We start from the raw sequence: 20271 nt of genomic DNA on the forward strand, positions 1-20271 counted from the left end.
CCTGCGGGGATTCCCCGGGGAGCTGGACTGTTTTCTCCACCCGGGTGAACGGACTCCCCTCGTTCATCCCCATGGCCTCCAGGATCTCGTCCCTCAGCCCCTCATAATTTTCCTGACCCCTCTTACACCCATCGGGTAGCGTCTGGAGGAGATCGCTACCCAGGGAGAACAACAGCATCTTGGCCTGCTCTGCCTCGTCGCAGTCGTTAACACAGGCCGCCTGTTCTATCTCCCTAAAGTGAAGAGAAGGGTCCCCCTTCATGGTGAGCTTGGGGATGTAGCTCACCATGGAGCGCAACTGTTGCACACTGTGTGGCACCAGGAATTGGTTCTGGAGGTCCCCAGGTTCCCCGTCCTCACCGGGTGGTCCGTACCTTCGTTGTGTCACGGGGTACACCGGTCCCGGTCCCTGATTCTCTCTCGGGCTATCCTGGTCTACCTTGAAGTCTTCATCCTCCACCCCCTCCTTATCCCAGACCTCTGGAAAACTAGGGGCTATGGGTGGTAGCTGTGAAACCTCTGGTTCCCTAACCTGTGTTGCTCTGGGGGCTGCCTGCAGGACTTCCCTGCTTGGGTTGCCGTTGAACTCAGCCTGGCCAACCTTGGGACTAATGAGGCATATCATCCCCTTTGCCCTGGCCAACGCCATATTCAGGCTTTCTATTTCCTGCCTGCAGGGGCCGTGGTCTGCCTCCTCAAACCCCCGAGCGCAGGCCAGCTTATAGGCTGCTTTTACTTCGCCTACCTTTTCCTCCTGTGCCTTCAGTTCCCCCGTGAGGCGGCTAATCTCCGTCTTTAATCTCCTCGCTTTCTCCCTGGATTCTCTTGCCTGATATTCTACGTGTTCTGCCCTGAACCTAGCGCTCCCCTCCAGCTCAGCTATCTTGCCCTCCAGCCTTTCTACCCTGGCCTGGTGCTCACGCTGCACTTCAGCGGCCTGGCTTTCCATGTGCTCTACCTTCCCCTGATGGTCCCGGACCATCGCTGCCCTCTCCTGGCTTACAGCCTCCAGGGCCACTAGCACCTTCCCTTCCGCTGCAACTTTTTCCTGCAGCTCCCGGGACAAATGCCTTATTTTAGTTTCCTTACTGGCCACTGCTTGGTCCAGTATCAGAACCTGCTTTTTATAACACATAAGCCATACCGCTTTTTCAATGCCCTTGCGGCGCTCTTTACTAGCCGTCCACTGGGCGGCTGCCTCTAAGGGACGCTTGGCCCCTAACAGGTCACATACCCATTTTTTTGCAATGTTTACTTTACCACACACGTAGGAGGATAACCTGTCCTCCATCCCATCTGTCTCACCCGAGTTTTTGTCCACCACACAAGGGGTCTGTAGCCAGTGTCCTGCCGCGGTTGCCATTCTGTAAGGGGTCTTTTTAACGAGCTTGTGGTGTGCGAGATCGATTCTTGATTTCACACTGCTTGTGAGCGGTTTCGAAGCGCTCCCCCCTCACTGATTCTAGACACTGGACTTATTGCCAGACTACCTTGATGTGTTGGCCCAACTTGTGACTCGGAAGACAAATGGATCAGGTGAGACAAGGTAAGTTTTAAAATTAATGGTTTCTTTATTTATAAGGAGAATAAAAACACAGGGAACAAAGAAACAACACAGACAAAATCATTAACATGCCTCCCAATGGGAACTAAAATTTAACACACAAGAATTACTTTGACTATCTTAAAATACATCAATTCATTAGCTGCGGTATAATTAAACGGGGGTGGGGAAAGCGCGCGGTACAACGAAGGATAAATAACGCTCCCAATTACAAAGCCCTTAATGGGCCAGAAATTGGTGAACGGGGCTTGCAGCCCCGTTTCTGCACTTACCCCGCGCTACTGCCGATCAGCTCCAGGGACGCCTGGAATTGGTGTTTCCAGAAGAATAATCCCGGGCAGCGTATGACGTCACGCCGCCCAGGAGTGCAGCCAGCGCGAAGCCAGGAGCGTGCAGTGCAAGTGAGACACGCCCCTTGAGGTCTCAGTTTCACTGGACATGCCCCCAATGTTTCTGTCAAGCTGCTAAGCATTTTTACATGCAAAGCAGCAGTTTAAATAGGTTTTTGGAAGTTTTTTGAAGATTTTGGTAACTTTTATAAACTTTTTAAAATGTTTACATTATTTTGAGTAATCTGAAGTAGTTTTAAACAGAATTAAAACAATTTAAAGACTTTTAAAAGCCCTAATAGAATTTTTTTAATTCCATTTATTTATTTAGCAATGTCGTCGTCATACGTGTCTTCACACTGTTCCCTTTGGGGAACTGTATGAAGTGGTGGAAGGATTTATGGCCATGATTAACGCTCATTCCGTGACCGTAACCATCTTTGAACCAGGCATTAGGGCGGTTAGTCCTATGGCGGGAGGGTTTTACGGGCTCCCACAAGCTATACAAGGAGGGGGGGCCACCCACACCCACGGACGCAAATATCCCACTGGATGTCAACCCAGAATTTAGAGCCGGAGCTCCGACTCCACTTGCCGGGACTGTCTGGAGCGGGGTTCGAAACCTTACCCTGATCTGGCCCAGCGGCGGGGATCCTACCGCTATGACAAAGGCCCAATCCGATTAGCAACATGAAATGGCAGCATAGGGCTCCAGTCACGGGGAGGGAAAAGGCACAGGAAACATATGGGTGTCACCTTTTGTGCGGAGTGGGCCTTTTGCGTAGCAGTAAGCATCCCCGCCACTGGGCCAGAAGGAGTAGGGTTTTGAACCCCACTCCAGACAGTCCCGGCAAGTGGAGTCGGAGTTCCAACTTTAAATTCTGGGTGGACATCCAGCGGGATACTTGCGTCCGTGGGTGTTGGTGGCCCCCCCCCCACCTCAGATGGGTTGTGGGAGCCCGTAAAACCCTCCCGCCATAGGACTAACCACCCTAATGGCTGGTTCAAAGATGGTTACGGTCACGGAATGAGCGTTAATCACGGCCATAAATCCTTCCACCACTTCATACAGTTCCCCAAAGGGAACAGTGTGAGGATACGTACGATGATGACCTCTTGCGCAATGCACCTCCTTGGACCCTCAGTCGCAGATGCGAAGGGGCAAGTCGTGCAATAGTTAAATTTTTCATTTTATTGACATGTAAAATGTTGGCCCAGTAATTCCCTTCCAACTGCGCGAGTACGGTTGGAGTACTTACGCATCTGGCCGGATGAAATGCCGGTTTTCAGCATGCACAGTGCTTTTGGGGAAAACCGGCATTTCCTGTCCTCTGAACGAAGGGGTTCAGAGGCAGAACGCGTGCGACTGCACAGGCAGCGCGTGCGCAGTATAATTCGCCGCTTTCATTATTGCTTTCAGTGAGGTCAAGTCCTTACAACTTACACATGAAGAAAGCATGGGTACAGTTGCTCCAGAGGCTGCGGAGGAAGATATTTCTTATCGTGGAGCTTCTGAAAGTATGTATGTCTGTATATATTCCTTTGCGTGTTATGTATATATTCCTTTACTTATGTGTATGAATGTATTATTTAATTATGACTTTCAGAGAAAGTAACTTATTTGAAAATCATAATTAAAAACATACATTCATACACATTAGTAAAGGAATATAAAACATACATACATATACGTAAAGGAATATATGTGGACATACATACATAACTTATTCTCACATTCCATTCACACAGCCACAATTGCTCCTTCTACCTACCGTTCTGAAAACCCTTTTAAAAAAAAAATTTTTAACTTTAAAACTTACTTAAAATTTCTTAAAATAACTTCCCTCCCTTTCCCAAACAAAAATATTGCATTTCAGGAGCTCCACGATAAAATGTTTCTTCCTCCGCAGCCAATGAACCACTTTACACTTGCTTTTTTCAAGTGTAACTTCTCAGGACTTACCCTCACGGATTTCATGAATGAAATCTACGAAGTTCACTGCGCAAGCGCTGCCTGTGCAGTCGCACGCGCTCGCGGTCTGGAAATGCCGGCGTTCCCCGCATGCGCTGTTCATGCTGAACGCCGGCATTTCCAACGGCCAGATGCGTGAGTACCCCGAGCGCACTCACGCCTTTGGCCGCGAATTTCTGGCCCATTATTAAAAACCTCCCGTCTCTAACGTATCCCTCTACTAGGTCAGCTAGGTGGAGTTGGGCCTCTATGCTCACCAGGGTTTTAAAACTGTCCTCGACCTTGGTGCTCCTGTAGCTTCCGGGATTCCCGACTGATCTTCCTTCTGGGACGGGCTCCTGAACCTGCTCTCCTGCTCGAACTTGTAGATCCTCTGTGCTCCTTGAACCGTAATCGAACCTCCTAATCGGACCTCTCCACTCGAACCGTTCCACTTAACCTTAACCTCTTGTTGTTCTCTGCCTCCGATCGTACCTTCTGCCCGTTGATTTTCCCCCAACAGTTATACCGTTTCCTTGCCCTTATCTTTGGCGCCAAATCAGGGGTTTTCTTTTGTCAAAGTTTTGGGCCGGCTACTTTGACAAAAGCTGGTACTTTAGTTTAACGACTTTAATCGTGGCCGAAACCAAACTGATGGGTTATGTCCCGTGACCCGCTGAGTTTGATGCAGATAATGGGTCTTGTCTGTGCTCTGTGATTTCAGTGATGGGTTTACGTTTATCTGGCGATTAACATGACCCTTTCAAGTGCAAGTCCTTTGTTTTTGACTTCGTTACTGCTGCTACCTTTATTACCATATCAATTGCAGTCAGTCTGGAATTTTCCAATCGGTGGTGACTCAGGTTTCTTTAAGGTATTGCAGTGGTATGTCCTTCTGAAATGAGTCATGTGATCTGCCGACTCCATCTTGTGTTCTTAAAAATGTGGCCATTTCAGGGGTTTTAAAATGTAGGCTGTATTTTCCTGGATTTTGCGAATCCTACACATCCTTGCTCCTGTACTCAAACCCTTTCGCTATGAAGGCCAACATACCATTTGCCTTCTTCACCACCTGCTGCACCTGCATGCTTACCTTCAGCGACTGGTGCACAAGGACACCCAGGTCTTGTTGCACTTCACCTTCTCCCAATCTATTGCCATTCAGATAATAGTCTGCCTTTCTGTTTTTGACACCAAAGTGGATAACCTCGCATTTATCCACGTTATATTGCATCTGCCATGCTTCTGCCCAATCATCCAACCTGTCCAAATCATCCTGGAGTTTCTCGGTATCCTCCTTGCAGCACACACGCCCACCCAGCTTTGTGTCGTCTGCAAACTTGGAGATATTACATCTAGTTCCCTTATCTAGGTCATTAATGTATATTGTGAATAGCTGGGGTCCAAGGACTGATCCCTGCGGTACCCCACTAGTCACTGCCTGCCACTCGGAAAAAGACCTGTTAATTCCTACTCTCTGCTTTCTGTCCGCCAACCAGTTCTCTATCCAAGTCAATACCTTGCCCCCAATCCCATGTGCCTTAATTTTACACGCTAATCTCTTATGCGGGACCTTATCGAAAGCCTTTTGAAAGTACTGGTTCTCCCTTATCTTTTTTCCCAGTCACATCCTCAAAAAATTCCAGTAGATTAGTCAAGCTAAATCTCCGCCAATAATTCGGTTACTGCCCCCAAACGGGGCATAACTGAATTTCACCCCCCCGCCAAAAATCTATCTATCTCTGCCTTGAATATACTCAACGACTCAGCATCCACAGCCCTCAGGGGTAGAGATTACCAAAGAATCATGACCCGCTAAGTGAAGAAATTTCTCCTCATCTCAGTTATAAATGGTCTTAAATTTACATCTTAGATATTAAGCTGATGTCTGAATAGATACAGTAGTAACATAGTAACAGTGTCAGGTAGGAGAATCCCAGTATTCTCTTGGTGCATTTCTAATAACTGAGACCCTTATTAAAGCAAAGTGTAGCTATATTGGTTCATATAATTAATTAGAAATGAACCGGGATTTTTCATTTTGCAATCATGCTGACCTATTCATGAAAATTATTGACAGGAAGAATTTCACCCTCGGTGACTGGTGGACACATGGGGCGTTTAATTGTCTCTGGTAGCACACTGGTTCATTTTTATTTTAATGGGGTTAATGATTGCATTGAAATTGAGCATGATGAATCTTATATAAATGTGTTAGAAACGGTGTTGTCAAAGGAAACTAAACCCTGTGAAGGTGAGGCACCTGCTCCAACCTGGCAAAATGGATCTGGAGACTCTGGAGGGGTGAAGGTGTTACTTCTTAAAGGTAGTTCTTCTGAAAGTGTTGTTGAATGACAGCGAGCGAGAGAGAGGTTTGTAACTTTGTAAGTTCACTCTGTCTGTATGTGATATTAATAAGAGCATACAGAAATCCACAAAACCAGACCTTAATGTAGGCTCAAAGCTGAAGCAGATTCCGCCTGAGATCATGAGCGTACAACGTGTTAGGCTATGAACCTTTTAAACAGCAAACTTAAAATGTTGGTCGCTATTTGCAATTAGGTTACTTCAAAACAATCACTCCTGCATCTTTTTTTTTGCATTGTGGATCAGAAAGTTTGAGGAACAACTAAAAAGCAAAAGTATAACCTTGAATTTCTAGCACTAAATTATTACTACCTGTAATATATTTACAGATTCGTGGGCCAGAATACTTGATGGTAAACAGAGGTGTGCTTTAAAAGCAGGATATTTGTCTAAAAATAATGGTGGAGATGCAACACCTGCCCATATACCTCCTCCCTTCCTACTGTCCAGGGCCGCAAACACCCCTTCCAGGTGAAACAGCGATTTACTTGTACTTCTTGCAATCTAGTATACTGTATTCGCTGCTCACGATGTGGTCTCCTCTACATTGGGGAGACCAAATGCAGATTGGGTGACTGCTTTGCGGAACACCTCCGTTCAGACCGTAAGAGTGACCCCGAGCTTCCGGTCGCCTGTCACTTCAATTCACCGCTCCATTCCCACTCAGACCTCACCGTCTGCGGCCTCTTGCATTGTTCCACGGAAGCTCAGCGTAAACTCGAGGAACAGCACCTCAACTTCTGATTAGGCAGCCTTCCGGACTCAATATCGAGTTCAACAACTTCAGATCATAACCTCGGCCCCGATTATATTTTTATATTTTTATCCACACTTTTGGTTTGTGCCTTTCCCTTTTCTCTCTCTCTCTCCCACACGGCAGCTGTCTCTCACTCTGCCAGCACATTTCACACTTCATCTAGAGCCATTGTTTGTCTCTTTACCTGTCCTATTACCATCTCGTCTCACCTTGAATATCTCTTAATGTCTCTTCTTTCATCCCCTCCCCATTTCCCAGCCCCCAAACTGCCTTTTGTTTCATTTCCTGCCTTTTTTCTCAGTTCTGTAGAAGGGTCTTCGACCCGAAACGTTGACTCTATTTCTCTCTCCACGGACGTTGCCTGGCCTGCTGAGTTTTTCCAGCATTTTCTGTTGTTATTTCGGATTTCCAGCATCCGCAGTATTTTGCTATCGTATGGTGGAGAGGAAGTAGCTTTCGAGTGGTAGCAGGTTGAAGCTGAGTATTTTGACTAGAATTTCTAAATTGGGATTGATTTGCTCTTTAGCTTTAGGGCCCCCTGCTAGACCATGTGCTCATGTGACAACAAGCTGCTTTCGTTTTTATGGCTGTCTTTCTTTCAAATTAAACCTGGGTAGGAAAGGTGATGCTTAACACAAGTGCTAAAGTGACCTAAAATCTAAATATTAAGCCTTCCTTACAATGAAACATTGGTTTGACTTTGGAACAATACTGACAACAGTACTGGTCCTTCCTTCCTCCAAGCTCATCTCATCCAGGTCTTTCTTGGCTCTCTACCTTCATGTCCTTCATTGCCACCAGACCTTCTCTTTTCTCCCCTTAGTTTAGAATACAAGGTGTGTTTTCTAATTAATTCTGGAAAACCTCCAAAGGAAACAGAAATGACGTAACCTTCGAACAAAATGGCCCGGAATTCGCGGTCGGCGGTGAAGCAAAGGCATTCGCCGCTGGCCCCGAAGAAAGCTGCCCGCAGAGATCTCGCGATCTCCGTGGCGAGAAGTTTGCCTTTTTCGATGTTCAAGTGATTTCAACGCCGTGTAATGGGAATCCCTAATGCGATACTGCTGTGGCATCAGCAAGCTGTCTAAGCAGCCAATCACATTGCAGAATGCTCACAAACAGGGAACCAGGAAATGAGAAGCTGCTTTTATCCGGACTTTTAAAAAATGTTACAGAGAGCAAAACAAAGATTGGGGCTCTCCTATGGGGGTAAGGTAGAACCTGAAATATCATGAACAAACTTTTTAGTTTCTTAAAAATTGTAATTTCTATCATAATGGAGAAATTTGACACTCTACAAAACTAAAGTTAGTTTTTCAGGGCCATAACATTTGTTTAGCAGTCAATACGCTGTTAAAACCCCAGTTACACCTAATCCAACAAGGTTTAGCTGAGTTTTTCCAGCATTTTCTGTTGTTATTTCGGATTTCCAGCACCTGGAGTATTTTGCTATCGTACTAGTGTTTGGTTCACTGCCACACCTCTTCTAGGAATGCCTACCTTGAAGAAGTTCTGCTCTTCTCTTCGACAGGATCTCCGTTTGGCTCATTTCCTGTGCTTCTTTAGTCTTGACAAAGGGTTTTCACCCAAAACGTTGATTCTATTTTCTCTCCATGGATGTTGCCTGGCCTGCTGAGTTTTTCCAGTATTTTCTGTTGTTATTTCGGATTTCCAGCATCTGCAGTATTTTGCTATCATACTAAGGTTTAGCATTTGTTTCTTAACTTGTCCCATCACCTCTCCTTTTGCCTTGCACCATCATCCCTTTTGTCAGTCACTCTCTCCTGCCTTCCATCCTATCACAGGCCTTCCCTTTGATCTTTCCTCTCCTCCTCCCTGCCCCTGCTTAAAAATCTCTCCTCCCTAACCTTTTCCAGTTCCGACGAAGGGTTCAACCCGAAACATTGACTCTGTTTCTCTCTCCTCGATGCTGCCTGACCTGCTGAGTGTTTCCAGCACTTTCTGTTGTTATTTAAGGTTTAGGATTTAATGGGGCATTTAACAGCGATATTACCGCAGAGAAGCCCAAGTTTCACTGATTTCCCTGATTACACCGATTGTCGACTGTGGTGGTGGGGGGGTGGTGGGGGGCGGGGAAACAGAATGACTGACCGCAACTTCAGGATTTCCACGTTAGGATGCGCATGCACTACATCCTGAAGTTGTGGTCAGTTTCAAAGGGGTAATATCGAAGAACGCTGTTTGTTCGCTGTTACTACCCACCACAAATTCCAGCCCATTGTCTTTTTATACCTGGGATTATTTTCATAAGATTACAGTACATGTCAAATATGCCCGTATCTTCTTTATTTAAATTCTGCCCATTTTGTCTGTATATTATTGACTCAGAATTAACATTCAACCACATCAACAGAAACTTCAGACAGTTCCACCAATACAAAACAATATGATGTTAAGACAATCTTAGAAGAAATAAGGCTTGATAATCTAAAGATAAAGCTCATGAAATCAAGACAGAGATGCTACCCTACAAGTACAGTATGTACATTTTACAATCTATGATTAAATCGAACAATTAACCTTAGCCAGGGCCACATGTTTATGGTAAACAGATAGGCAAAATTACCTTTATAATGCGGGGGGCAGGGCTGGGATATTCGCTGCTTCTTTTTGGGGTTCACATTCCACAATGACATCAATTTTTCTGTCAAAACTGCAAAATACTGGTCTTGACCACACTTCTGTGACAAAATTCCATGTTGTCTTGGGGCAAATAACGTTGATTAGACCTTGGTTGTTATTTCTTCTTCCTAAGCTCTCACCTCCACGCTATCCTGTACTTGTATAGAACCGTACTACAGGGCGTGTGGGTGGCATGGTTGCTGGAGCTGGTCAGACTGAACAACCGGCTCTTCTACAGTTTCACTTAATGGGTGATTACAAGAAACATATCTGTTTATTGATGTTATTCCCTGTTCAAACTTCTCCCCACACAACAAATAGGAAGTCAGTCCCTCAATCATTTCACTGTTCACTCCATGTTGGGCAGATATTTGCATTAATTCGAGTCTCTTGTAAGCAAGGCCTTTGTAGCTTGTATCAAAAGGGATGTTTTTTAAGAAGATGTGATTTATCTGTACTACTTTGATGAAATGATATTTAGAGAAAACACTTTTATCTGTTCAAAGCACAAAATGACATTGCTTTTACTGATGATCAGCCTAAGATCATTGAAAACCACCTCTTTTCCTCCTATTACTTTTCTAATATGAATCATTGAAGTGACCTTCCCCTCGCATGTTCTACAAACACTCGTCAGTGTGAAGTGGAAGAGTAACTACTACCTGCTGTCAACGAGGAAAATTGTTTCCTCCATAATAAGCTGAAAATCTATACCGCAAAGAGTAGGGATGCCATTCAGTCTCTTCATTCAAAGATTTCTACAATATCCTAAAATAAACACCCCAAAAAAATCACATCAGAAAAAAAAATCACATCAAGAAAATCAGTATCCGTAAAGTGAAATGACAGGCCAGTGTTTTGGGTACAGAGCCTTCATCAGAACTGGAGAGCTCGCCAGCCACATCATTAATCTGTCCGATGATGCGAAAGGAGTCGCTGTCAATTTCCAGCAGTTTCGGTTTTGATTTCATGTTTCTTTTTGTCTGTTCGATGAAGTCCTTACTTTGCTTTGCCTTTTACTTATTTTGACGTGGTCATTACCAATATTGCACATATGGAATCATAGAAAGTTACGGCACAGAATGAGGCCATTCGGCCCATCATGTCTGTACTAGCCGAAAATGACCTACCCAGCCTAATCCCACTTTCCAGCTCTTGGTCCGTAGCCCTGTAGCTTACGGCACTTCAAGTGCACATCCAAGTACTTTTTAAATGCGATGAGGGTTTCTGCCTCTACCGCCCTTTCAGGCAGTGAGTTCCAGACCCCCTCAACCCTCTGGGTGAAAAAAGTTCTCCTCAACTCCCCTCTAATCCTTCTGACATAAGAACATAAGAACATAAGAAATAGGAGCAGGAGTAGGCCAATCGGCCCCTCGAGCCTGCTCCACCATTCAATAAGATTATGGCTGATCTGATCCTAACCTCAAATCTTCTATCACTGTGCATCCACCCGAACCCATGTGATCTCCCGGGAGAGGTGAAAAACCAGATAAAAAACCCAATGGCCAATTTGGGAGAAAAAATCTGAGAAATTCCTCTCCGACCCATCTAGGTGATCGAAACTCGTCCAGGAGATCACTCTGTCCCTATATTTTCTACAGTACTTACTTTCTGTAAAGGCGATCTCCACCCCAGCCAGGAACAGGAATAAAACCATCTCCTGAAATCTAACACAGAATTAGAACACAAGAAGTAGGAGCAGAACCAGGCTACACGGCCCCTGGGCCCGCTCCACTACCCACAGGGCCATGACCATTCCGAACCTAGACTCATGTCCAATTTCCTGCCCGCTCCCCGTAACCATTAATTCCCTTTACTTCTAGGAAACTATCTATTTCTGTTTTAAATTTATTTAATGATTTAGCTTCCACAGCTTTCTGGGGCAGCAAATTCCACAACCTACCACCCTCTGAGTGAAGAAGTTTCTCCTCATCTCAGTTTTGAAAGAGCAGCCCCTTATTCTAAGATTATGCCCCCTAGTTCTAGTTTCACCCATCATTGGTAACATCTTCACCGCATCCACCCGATCAAGCCCCTTCACAATCTTATATGTTTCAATAAGATCGCCTCTCATTCTTCTGAACTCCAATGAGTAGAGTCCCAATTTAATTACTTTAAATCTATGCCTCCTGGTTATTGACCTCTCTGCTAAGGGAAATAGGTCCTTTCTATCTCTATAATGCTTATGTTTTTTAGACACATATCAGAAAATAACATTCAGACAACTCCACTTCAGGCCCAAAATGGGTGACGGGCTACAAGCGTGCCAAAACCCGGAGGCCCAAGGCACACTCGATATTGGGCCTCAGTCCTCATTTTAATAAGAGGCCGGTGCCTCCAGAGATAGCTCACTCGATGTCGGGGGTCTGCTTTGGGCCTGCGGACTCATTGGCAGTGGCCCTCAAGTAAGCCCTAGTGGGGGGGGGCGGGTGAGGGACAGAGGAAAACGAGGAGGGGGGAACTCAAGCCCCACCCGACTCCACAGGAGTAGAAGTAAAGAAAAACTATCCCTATCATTTTTTCAGACCATAACCTCTGCCCCTATTCTTTTTTTTCCATTCATTTTTTGTTACACTTCATCTAGAGCCATCTTTTGTTTCTTAACTTGTCCCATTACCATCTCCTTTTGCCTTGCACCATCTCTTAATGTCTCTTAATCACTCCTGCCTTCCATCCTATCACAGACCTTCCCTTTTGTTCTTTCCTCCCTTCCCCCTTTCCCTGCCCCTGCACTTGCTTAAAAACCTGAACATCTCTAACTTTTTCCAGTTCTGACGAAGGGTCATTGACCTGAAACGTTGGGCTGGATTTTCATTCAGCAGTCGGGAAGGAGGCGGGACTACAACTTTCGGGTTTAAGTCCCGCCTCCATCAACGTCCAGCCAATCCACGTGAGTTTCCATTGATTGACCTTGTTGAGCCCACCCAGCGGGCTCAGCAGGCCAATTAAGGGCCACCCAGCAACAGGTGACGTCACAGACTGAAATTTCATCTGTCAAGAGGTTTTGACAGATGAAATATCAATGTTTCACAGCTGTTTGAAGCTGTCAAACACTGACAGTCTGACTTCTAACTTGAGTCCTTCGATGCAGACTCAGTTTGAACTCTCACCGGCACTGAAAGCTGAAGGCTGTCACTTTTGACAGCTCGCGGCTATTGTGTCCGTCGGTAGTAAGACACAAGACTGCAGGAGAACGGTACAACAGGTGTTTACTCAACGTGGCTCACTCTGGAACTGACCTGTACAGATGACTACTCAGTGCTATATACAGGTGTGGTCACTGCCGGTACTATAGTATACATGAGCTGTAAAAAGTAGTTCCCCCCTTAAAGGTATATACATTACAATTCCTCCCCTTTTAGATTAACAGTACCATAACACTCATTTAACAATTAAATATCAAACTAATTACAATTAACACTTTTAACATACAACGTTAGCTGAAAATAGTCCATTTATATATTCAGTCTTTGGGGAGGCTTCCTGATCCTTTCTGGATAGCGCCTTTCCCAAGTGTCTCGCTCTTGGTGCGGAGACGATTCTGGCACCCTGTCGTCGGTTGGTTCAGCAGCTTCCGATGCTACTGTTTCTGGGGTAGATGCGACCTGTACATCGGGTTCCTCACCAGGTACGTATGGGCGAGGCATGGGGTTGCCTTGTTCCTGTGACTCTAGGATCTGGTCAGCATGGCGTCTCGCGATGTTTTCCCCAACATCCACTGTGTACATTAGTGGGCCCTGCCGTGTGCATATCGTTCCTGGCTGCCATTTTTCTGTTCGGTAGTCGCGGGCCAAGACTGGTTGCCCTACATTGAAGCTCCTTGTTGGCTTCTCATGGATGTGCTGGAATTGCTTACTCTCAACATCTCTTCGTACGATTGGTCTGAGCAAATCCAGGCGAGATCTTAACTTTCGGTTAAAGAACATCATGGCTGGGGCCTGGTTGGTGACTGCATGTGTCGCATTCCGGTAGGCGAACAGGAAATTGTCCACCTTATGCTGCAGCGGAATGTTGTCATTGCACATAGCCTTTATTGCCTTCTTAAAGGTTTGTATGAACCTCTCAGCCAATCCATTTGTGGCTGGATGATACGGGGCAGATGTGTAATGCCTTACCCCGTTCTTATTCATAAAACTCCGGAACTCTCCGGACACAAACTGTGGTCCGTTATCGGAGCAAATCTGTTCTGGCAAGCCGTTCCTGGCAAAAATGGTCCGTAGGACTGCAATAGTTTTCTCCGTGGTGGTGGAGGACATTTTGATGACCTCAGGCCATTTCGAGTGCGCATCCACGGCTATGAAAAACATTGAGTCCATGAATGGACCAGCAAAATCAATATGCACCCGTTGCCATGGAGATGAGGGCCACTCCCATGGGTGTAGAGCGGCATGTGGTGGTGCATTTTGGACTTTCTGGCATCCTGAGCAGCTCTTGGTCAGGTCCTCGATTTGTTTATCGATTCCCGGCCACCACACATAAGCCCTGGCAAGGCATTTCATTTTTACCCCTCCCAGATGACCCTCATGAAGCTCATTGAGCTCTCTATCCCTTAACTTGGGTGGAATTACCACTCGGGATCCACACATCAAGGTCCCCCAGCACACTGACAGCTGTTCTCTTCTTGTCGAGAATGCTGGCAACAGTGAGTCGCCATGTGCTGGCCATCCCTTCACCGCCAAATCATATACCCGAGAGAGTGTCGGGTCATTTCGGGTCTCCTTTTCTATACGAGCGTTAGTTACCGGTAGGTATTCAACTATAGTCGAATGAAATATTTCGACAGGATCCACTGCTGGTGCTTCCTCCGCAGTAGGCAGTGGCAGGCGTGATAGCCCATCAGCATTTCCATGCTGTTTCGTGCCCTTATATTCAATCTCATAGTGGTGCGCCCCTAGAAAGAGTGACCGTCTTTGTAGTCGTTGCGCAGTCATCACCGGAACGCCCTTCTTCGGATAAAAAATGGAGACAAGAGGCTGGTGGTCAGTCAGCAATGTGAATTTCTGCCCATGCAGATAGTGATTGAACTTTTTCACTCCCCACACTAGGCTGAGGGCCACCCTGTCAATCTGGGCGTAATTATGCTCGGCTGAGGTTAGTGATCGTGACGCAAAGGCTATTGGCCTCTCTGAGCCGTCCGAGAATTTGTGCGACAGCACCGCTCCAATGCCGTAGGGTGACGCATCACACGCCAACCAAATTGGTAGTGCTGGGTTGAAATGGGCCAATACCTCTTTCGATGTGATTAGTGTTTTGCTCTTTTGGAAAGCTCGTTTACATTTGTCACTCCACTTCCATGGCACCCCAGTTTGCAGTAGGGTGTTCAGTGGGTGTAGTATTGTAGACAAATTTGGCAAGAACTTATGGTAGTCGTTTACCAGCCCAAGGAACGACCTCAGTTGTGACACGTTTTCCGGTGCTGGAGCCTTGACTACTGCCTCAATCTTTTCTGTGGACTTATGTAACCCCTCTGTATAGATAACGTGGCCACAATACGAGATCTGTTTTTTTAAAAAGCTCGCATTTGTGGCGGTTAGCTCGGAGCCCATATTCCTTCAATCTAGTGAGCACCTGCTCCAGGTTGGCGAGGTGATCACTGTCATTTTCGCCCGTGACCAGGATGTCGTCCAAATAACACTGGGTCCCTAGGATCCCTTGCAGGATTTGTTCCATTGCCCTTTGCCAAATAGCTGGAGCTGATGCTACCCCGAATACCAGCCGGTTGTATTGGTAGAGACCTTTATGGGTGTTGATTGTGAGGTATTTTTTTGATGCTTCTTCTACCTCCATTTGCAGATACGCCTGGGCCAGATCAATCTTAGTGAAGCGTTTCCCTCCAGATAGCGAGGCGAAAATATCTTCAATCCGCGGAAGTGGATATTGCACGGTGTGAAGTACTGGGTTCACTGTTACCTTAAAGTCCCCACAGATGCGAACCTTCCTTGGTTCCCCAGGCGTGCTGCTCAACGACTTTTTCATCACAGGGATGATGGGTGTAGCCCACTCACTCCAGTCTACCTTGGACAGTACACCTGAACGTTCCAAACTCTCCAGCTCTGCTTCGACGGCTGGGCGGATCGCATAAGGTAGTGGTCTGGCCTTAAAAAATTTTGGGCTTGCGTTTTCTTCGATTTTAATTGTTGCTGTCATGCCTTTTAGTGTTCCGAGTCCTTGCTGGAACACTTCTTGCGCGTCAGTTAGGATCTTTGACAGTCGCGCAGGTGTGACGTCGTCAGCCTTTTTGGCAGCCACAGTCAGTGCTTGTATGGAATGCCAATCCAGCTGTATTTTCCGGACCCATTCATGTCCCAGTAATGGTGGTCCTCCATCTTGCAATACATACAGGTCTGGTTTTGGTGTTTCCTTACCGTTATATATAATGGTCACCCTTATTTTTCCTTTGGGGTAGACTTTTTGCCCCGTGTACGTCTTCAAAATAATTTTTGTGTCTCTCAAGGGTATGTGTGAGAATAGCCGCTCGTAGTCCCGTCGATTTATGACTGTTAGGGCTGATCCTGTGTCCAATTCCATTTTTACCTGGACTCCTGCTATCTTGAGAGTGACCCAAATGGTTCGGTGATCCTCCATTTTGATCACATTATGTAGTTTCAGACAACTCAGCTCCCTGCTTTCGGAGTCGGTATCACTCTTTTGTTTGTCTGAATTGTTCTCCGTCACCTTATGTACCTTCTTGTACTTTTCTTTTGGAGATTTCTTATTGCTGGTTTTCTTTCCCGACCTACAGACTCGTGCTATGTGTCCTACTTTTCCACACTGTCTGCACACTTTGTCTTTGAACCAGCAATCATTGTGGTCGTGTGTTGTTCTGCCGCAGCGATAGCACTTCTCTGTTCTGTATGACATTTCGTTTGTGCCATATTCTTGCGGTCTCTGTTGTATCTCTGCAGCGCCCCGTGCTGCTGCTTCATATGATACCGCAATGCTGAAAGCCTTTTCCAGCGTAAGGTCCTTTTCAGATAAAAGCCGTTTCTGGGTTCCTTCACTTTGAAGCCCACACACAAACTTGTCCCTTAAGGTCCCTGCCAGTCCCGTTCCAAACTGGCAGTGTTTCGATAGTTTGCGCAGTTCTGTTAAATATTCAGCATTGCTTTCATCCTTATGCTGGTTCCGTTTGTGAAACTTGAATCTTTCTGCTATCAGCAGCGGTGCAGGGTTTAAATGTTCCTGTAGTATCGTCACTATGTCTCCAAAACTCTGTTCCACTGGCTTCGCTGGGGTTACTAGATTTCGTAATAAGCCATACGACTTTGCACCCATTAAATTTAACAATACCGGCGCTTTCTTGTCATCTGACACCTCCTTTGCCTTGCAGTTTACCTCTATTCGTTCAGCATATGTAGTCCAATCTTCGACTTCATTGTCAAATGCGGTGATACTGCCACTCTTCGGCATTTTGTGTGTGGTTTAATATGGCTTAAAATGGCATCTCCCGCGCTTTCCTTCCTCCCCCGCTGCTGCCAACGCTGCTTTCAGCGGTCCTCGTGGCAATGGCGGCACCTCGCGGGTTTCTGCGCGTCTCTCTCCCTCTCCTTGACGCTGCTCGGCCTCTGAACACCGGCTGCGCCCTGTGCGCTCTGCCCTCTCTCTCTCTCTCCCGTCGACGCTGCTCGGCCCTTTGCTGTGCCGCTTGGTCAGGCTCTAGCCCACCGCTGTCCGGGAAGGGTCTGCACACTACCTGTTGCCAGCCCGTTTCGCTGGACCACCGCGACTGGAAAGCCAAGCCTGGCTCTCAACAGCCTCCCCCGCAATTCTCGAGTCTCTGCTGGATGACTGGGCGGTTGCCCATGGTCGACGCCCGTGTCTCTGGCCTTGACCTCCAATCTACTGGTCTCCATGAACGAATCCCTGGGAGGTGATGCAGAGTTGCAGGTAGGATCGAATTTGCCTCGTCGCCAATGTTGCCTCCGTCGGTAGTAAGACACAATACTGCAGGAAAATGGTACAACAGGTGTTTACTCAACGTGGCTCACTCTGGAACTGAACTGTACAGATTACTACTCAGTGCTATATACAGGTGTGGTCACTGCCGGTACTGCAGTATACATGAGCTGTAAAAAGTAGTTCCCCCCTGAAAGTTATATACATTACAGCAGCCATTCTGCTTTCTGTGCTGGCTGAGTGATGGACTCCCGAAGCCTAGAGGAAGAAAGGCTGTTTAGGTAAGTACAGGTAATTTAAGCATAAGAACATAAGAACATAAGAAATAGGAGCAGGAGTAGGCCAATCGGCCCCTCGAGCCTGCTCCACCATTCAATAAGATCATGGCTGATCTGATCCTAACCTCAAATCTTCTATCACTGTGCATCCACCCGAACCCATGTGATCTCCCGGGAGAGGCGAAAAACCAGATAAAGACCCAATGGCCAATTTGGGAGAAAAAAATCTGGGAAATTCCTCTCCGATCCATCTAGGCGATCGAAATTCTTCCAGGAGATCACTCTGTCCCTATATTTTCTACAGTACTTACCTTCTGTAAAGGCGATCTCCACCCCAGCCAGGAACAGGAATAAAACCATCTCCTGAAATCTAACACAGAGTTAGAACACAAGAAGTAGGAGCAGAACCAGGCTACATGGCCCCTGGGCCCGCTCCACTACCCACAGGGCCATGACCATTCCGAACCTAGACTCATGTCCAATTTCCTGCCCGCTCCCCGTAACCCTTAATTCCCTTGACTTCTAGGAAACTATCTGTTTCTGTTTTAAATTTATTTAATGATGTAGCTTCCACAGCTTTCTGGGGCAGCAAATTCCACAAACCTACCACCCTCTGAGTGAAGAAGTTTCTCCTCATCTCAGTTTTGAAAGAGCAGCCCCTTATTTTAAGATTATGCCCCCTAGTTCTAGTTTCACCCATCATTGGGAACATCCTCACCGCATCCACCCGATCAAGCCCCTTCACAATCTTATATGTTTCAATAAGATCGCCTCTCATTCTTCTGAACTCCAATGAGTAGAGTCCCAATCTACTCAACCTCTCCTCATATGACCACCCCCTCATCCCCGGGATTAACCGAGTGAACCTTCTTTGTACTGACTCGAGAGCAAGTATGTCTTTTCTTAAGTATGGACACCAAAACTGTATGCAGTAGTCCAGGTGCAGTCTCACCAATACCTTGTACAACTGCAGCAATACCTCCCTGTTTTTATATTCCATCTCCCTAGCAATAAAAGCCAACATTCCATTGGCCTTCTTGATCACTTGCTGCACCTGCATACTAACTTTTTGAGTTTCGTGCACCAGGACCCCCAGATCCCTTTGTACTACAGTACTTTCCAGTTTCTTGCCATTAAGATAATAATTTGCTCTATGATTTTTCTTGCCAAAGTGCATAACCTCACACTTTCCAGTATTGTATTCCATCTGCCAAATCTCTGCCCACTTACTTAGCCTGTCTATGTCCCTTTGCAGGTTTTTTATGTCCTCCTCACTCACTACTTTCCGTCCCATCTTTGTATCATCTGCAAACTTTGATATGCTACACTCGGTCCCCTCCTCCAAATCGTTAATATAGATTGTAAAGAGTTGGGGACCCAGCACTGACCCCTGCGGAACACCACTAGTTACTGGTTGCCAATCTGAGAACGAACCATTTATCCCAACTCTCTGCTTTCTGTTAGAGAGCCAATCCTCCACCCACGCCAGAATATTACCCCCAATCCCGTGATTTTTTATCTTGAGCAATAATCTTTTGTGTGGCACCTTGTCAAATGCCTTTTGGAAGTCTAAATACACTACGTCCACTGGTTCCCCTTTATCCACCCTGTATGTTACTTCCTCAAAAAACTCCAGCAAATTTGTCAAACATGACTTCCCCTTCATGAAACCATGCTGAGTTTGTCCTATTAAATTATGTTTATCCAAATGTCCCATTACTGTCTCCTTAATAATGGACTCTAACATTTTACCAACCACAGATGTTAGGCTAACAGGTCTATAGTTTCCAACCTTCTGCCTACTACCCTTTTTAAATAAGGGTGTTACATTAGCAGTTTTCCAAACTGCCGGGACCTTTGCTGAGTCCAGTGAGTTTTGGAAAATTATTACCAATGCATCCACAATCCCTACCGCTACTTCCCTCAAGACCCTAGGGTGCAAGCCATCAGGTCCAGAGGATTTATCCGCCTTGAGTCCCATTATTTTACCAAGTACCACTTCCTTAGTGATCTTAATTGTTTTTAGTTCCTCCCCCCCTAGAGCCCCCTGTTTGTCCAGTGTTGGGATATTCTTTGTGTCCTCTACTGTAAAGACTGATACAAAATAATTGTTCAGTGTTTTTGCCATCTCCATGTTTCCCACCATTAATTTCCCGGTCTCATCCTCTAAGGGACCAACATTTACTTTAGCCACCTTTTTTCTTTTTATATAACTATAGAAACTTTTACTGTCTGTTTTTATATTTTTTGCTAATTTACTTTCATAATCTATCTTCCCTTTCTTAATCAATCTTTGAGTTATTTTTTGCTGTCTTTTAAAGACTTCCCAATCTTTTATCCTCCCACTAAATTTGGCTACCTTATATGCCCTTGTTTTTAGTCGGATACTATCCTTAATTACTTTACTTAGCCACGGATGGTTATCTTTTCTTTTACACCCTTTTTTCCTCAGTGGAATATATATTTTTTGGAAGTTGTAAAATAAC

Source organism: Somniosus microcephalus, chromosome 26 (assembly GCF_052327205.1).
Source record: "Somniosus microcephalus isolate GS21.2 chromosome 26, FLI_Smic_1.0, whole genome shotgun sequence".
Lineage (NCBI taxonomy): Eukaryota > Metazoa > Chordata > Chondrichthyes > Squaliformes > Somniosidae > Somniosus > Somniosus microcephalus.